This window comes from Physeter macrocephalus, chromosome 16 (genome assembly GCF_002837175.3).
Source record: "Physeter macrocephalus isolate SW-GA chromosome 16, ASM283717v5, whole genome shotgun sequence".
Lineage (NCBI taxonomy): Eukaryota > Metazoa > Chordata > Mammalia > Artiodactyla > Physeteridae > Physeter > Physeter macrocephalus.
In genome coordinates, this window is record NC_041229.1 from 64,560,906 (window position 1) to 64,565,723 (window position 4,818).

The 4,818-nt window shown below is 40.1% G+C and overlaps 1 protein-coding gene across 4 annotated transcripts in view; it reads right to left on the reverse strand.

Annotated features, from left to right (window-relative positions):
• SBF2 (SET binding factor 2) overlaps positions 1-4,818 on the reverse strand; it is a 519,569-nt gene that overhangs the window by 223,795 nt on the left and 290,956 nt on the right. The gene's annotated exons all lie outside the window — the stretch shown is intronic.

Sequence of the window (4,818 nt, forward strand, 5' to 3'; positions counted from 1 at the left end):
CGGTACACGGGCCTCTCACTGTTGTGGCCTCTCCCGTTGCGGAGCACAGGCTCCGGATGCACAGGCTCAGAGGCCATGGCTCACGGGCCCAGCCGCTCCACGGCATGTGGGATCTTCCCGGACCAGGGCACGAACCCATGTCCCCTGCATCGGCAGGCGGACTCTCAACCACTGCACCACCAGGGAAGCCCGCATTGAATTCTTAGAACCTAATTCTCTGACCCATAAGTCAGAGTTGGCATGTGCCTGGATCCAGAGGGAAGGATGGCCGCTGTCTCCTGGGTTCCATCTTCCCTTGCCAGAGTGGGGCATCCCTCCTTTTGGAACAGCAAGGAGGAGAGGACGTAGGGCTGCGAGAAGGATCATGAGGAAATCATGTTCAGTGTTTCAAGCTCTATTTCTCTAATACTCATTTTGTGTTTTCTGATGAGCCTTCACCGCTTCTGTGCTGACTTAGTGGGATGTTTGGTGGGGAGATGTTGGTTTTATGAGGATCTTGCATTTTTCTAGGGCATATTTTGTAGTTGTCTGTGTTATGCCTCAGTCCCCCTTAGGGGATGCAGGATGCATGAGGACTGGCTTATGGTTGGAAAACCCTTTTGTTTTTAAGCGTTTAAAATCAAGAAAAGTTGCTGGTGATGCCTATCTCAGCACATTTCTGCATTTAGTAGGAAGGAATGAAGTGTTTTGAAGCACTTTTTTAGTGACCACAATCTCTGAAAGTGACATGAATCAAGAATGTCATCTCAATAGTTTGTGTCATAAATGAGAGCTCAGCGCTCTGATTCCATTAGCTGTTCTTGTGGTGTTTACATGAGGATCTGAATCATGTCCCTGTGAAGGGGCAAGCACCAAGCTAGGATTTAGTTTGCCAAATCAGAGTCTTTGGTCAAGAAAAAAATGTGGGTTTTGGCAGAATCACATCATTAGGAAGATTATGTGACCCCAGTGGGTAACCCATGTGCTGAGGTCCAGGTTGGAACACCTGGCATCACAAGAGACTGTGCCCTCGGAGGGGACCACTTGCTTGGCTGGTGGGGTCTTCGCTGATGGCTGCCTTCTTCCTTCAGCCCTGTCCCCAGCCTCTTGAACAGGCACTTGGCTTGACCAGCAGATGGGATTTTGGGTCACCCTTTACCTTCTGGTGCGTGAGACAGTTCTCTGTTCCAAGCGGAAGCACCTACTGTAGCTAAAGCTTCACTCCTATTTGTTTTTGATAATTGGAATTTTGTATTTAGAGGTTACATCTTGTCAGCTTATGAATGGGCAGCTCCTGGAGAGGTCACAGGGTCCCCCCTTCTGGCCTGTGAGTTTAGTACCACTGGCCTCAGGAGTCCCTGTTTGTCATTGGCTTGCTTTTTAATTACTTTGGCCCCAAGTTCTAAGACAATTCTGTGTAAAACAGGAAGGGGCTGTCCTGAAGGGTGTTATTTATGAAAAGAACTCGCTGCGTGCCTTCACCAGAGGCAGCAGAGTCTGCAATTGAACCACAATAAATGGGGATAATTTTGCATGGCAAAAAAATAAAATAACATGTAAAAATGTAATAGAGAAACTAGCCAAAATTGTTGAAGTTATTATGTTGATAATAGGATTAAAATTAATTCTAATTTATTCAATAAAAAATTAAGAAATTTACTTTTGTCAGCACTTGGTTTCTCTAACTTCCAGAGACAGTTTATATTCAGTGGGAAAAAATTACCTACAAACCAGATGAGTGTGTTTCTAATTAGTACTAATGAGGTTTTACTTAATGATTACTGATTTACACAGATTTTTATATGGTGATATCAAAGTTAAATAGGAACTAGATATCAATATATAAGGTTAGCAAGAATGATTAATATATGAATAAGGGTCCCGTTTATAACTGCAATGCAGAATGGTGTTTTGTCAGTTTACATAACACCTATGATTTGATTACAATTGTAATTATGTAAAAGTACCTACAGAGCTTACCTCTTTGCTGGCATTTAAAACTAAAACAAAATTAGAATTACAACTTTTCAGGATTTGTGGATCACAGATGTCATATAGCCCAACCTTTCAGTGAAACATTTTTCTTAAACTCCGTGAAAAGTGTCATGCAACCTGTTCCTTGCACTCTACTTACACTACCTGAGAGTACACTCCTCACATAAGGAAACCCAGTCTCATCATTGGGCAGCTCTATTTAGCTGAAAACTCTTATACTGAGGAGAAATTTGTTTCCATATACACTATACCCACTGATTCTATTTCAGTCTCTAACCCTTTTTTCTATGACAGCTACTTAAATATTTATCTTTAGCTATCAAATAACATTAGGTTATTACCTGAGAAAATTTCCTTAGGGCCTCACAGAATAGTTTCCAAACTCTTGACATCCTAGATGTCCTTCTCTGAAGCCCATTATTTTGTTACAGTCCCTCTTAAAGTGCACTACAGAGAAATAAACCTGTTATTTCAGAACTGGCTGAATACACAGCATTACTTTCTCACTTTGGTATTTTATTCATATGGCATTGAGAACAGAATAATATGGTGGAGCTCATATTGAACTTGTATTCCACTAAAACCCTTCACTCTTTTGCAAATGCTTTTTGTATTTTAGTTATCAGCCAATCAGCATTAACACAGGCCTCATTTCGAAATATGAATAAATTAAAGCACTCATAACAAAAGTAAAAATTAATGGATAATTTTATCTTCCTTTCTCATACATAGGATGAAGATTACAGAAAGATAAACTTAACATGCCAAAAGAGGGGAATTTTAAAACATTAATGAATTCATTTTATAAGTCTCCTGTACTTGCTATAAGGAAAAATTAATGCATTTAGATTTTCGAATGATGATTTTCTTCCAGCCAATCTTTTCTATTGGTAATGCAACAGATCCGAAAATAGTAATTAGTTGAAATGTTACAGGACTCAAAAAAATATGATAAACCTCTGACCTCAATAACCGGCAATTTAAAGATGAAAACTGGAGACCTTCAAGATGGCAGAGGAGAAAGATGTGGAGATCACGTTCCTCCCCACAAATAGATCAGAAATACATGTGGAACAGCTCCTACAGAACAACTACTAAATGCTGGCAGAAGACCTCAGACTTCCCAAAAGACATATATATTTTTTTCCTTTTTCTCCTTTTGTGAGTGTGTATGTGTATGAGTCTTTGTGAGATTTTGCCTGTAGAGCTTTGCTTTTACCATTTGGCCTATGGTTCTGTCTCTCCCATTTGGTTTTTTTTTTTTTTTTTTTTTGCATAGTTTTTAGCACTTGCTATCATTGGTGGATTTGTTTTTTGGTTTGGTTGCTCTCTTCTTTCTTCTGTACTTTTTTTTTCTTCTTTTTATTACTTTTTAATTTTTTTAATTTTTAATAATTTTTTAATTTAATAACTTTATTTTATTCTATTTCATTTTATTATTATTTTTCTTTCCTTCTTTTTTTCTCCCTTTCCTTCGGAGCCATGTGGCTGATGGGATCTTGGTGCTCCAGCCAGGTGTCAGGCCAGTGCCTCTGATGAGGGAGAGCGAATTCAGGATGTTGGTCCACCAGAGACCTCCCAGCTCCATGTAATATAAATGGTGAAAGCTCTCCCAGAGATCTCCATCTCAATGCTGAGACCCAGCTCCACTCAACAACCAGTAAGCTACAGTGCTGGACCCCCTATGCCAAACAACTAGCAAGACAGGAACACAACGCCACCCGTTAGCAGAGAGGCTGCCTAAAATCATAAGGTCACATACACCCCAAAACACACCAGCGGACGTGGTCCTGTCCACCAGAAAGACAAGATCCAGCCTCATCCACCAGAACACAGGCACCAGTCCCCTCCACCAGGAAGGCTACACAACCCACTGAAAGAACCTTAGCCACTGGGGGCAGACACCAAAAACAAAGGGAACTATGAACCTGCAGCCTGCGAAAAGGAGACCCCAAACACAGTAAGTTAAGCAAAGTGAGAAGACAGAGAAACACACAGCAGATGAAGGAGCAAGGTAAAAACCCACCAGACCAAAAAAATGGAGAGGAACTAGGCAGTCTACCTGAAAAAGAATTCAGAGTAATGATAGTAAAGATAATCTAAAATCTTGGAAATAGAACGGAGAAAATACAAGAAGCGTTTAACAAGGACCTAGAGGAACTAAAGAGCAAACAATGATGAACAACACAGTAAATGAAATCAAAAATTCTCTAGAAGGAATCAATAGACTACCACAGAGCAGAATAAAGAAAAAAGAATGAAAAGAATTGAGGACAGCCTCAGAGGCTTCTGGGACAACATTAAACACACCAACGTTCAAATTACAGGGGTCCCAGAAGAATCAAGTCCAGAAAGCATAGAGAGTCCCATACAGGATAAATCCAAGCAGAAACACGCAAAGACACATATTACTCAAACTATCAAAAGTTAAATACAAAGAAAAAATATTAAAAAGCAGCAAGGGAAAAACAACAAATAACATACAAGGGAATCCCCATAAGGTTAACAGGTGATCTTTCAGCAGAAACTCTGCAGGCCAGAAGGGAGTGTCAGGACATACTTAAAGTGATGAAAGGGAAAAACCTACAACCAAGATTACCCAACCCAGCAAGGATCTCATTCAGATTCGACGGAGAAATTCAAACCTTTACAGACAAGCAAAAGCGAAGAGAATTCAGCACCACCAAACCAGCTTTACGACAAATGCTAAAGGAACTTCTCTAGGCAGGAAACACAAGAGAAGGAAAGGACCTACAATAACAAACCCAAAACAATTAAGAAAATGGTAATAGGAACATACATATCGATAATTACCTTAAATGTAAATGGATTAAATGTTCCAAC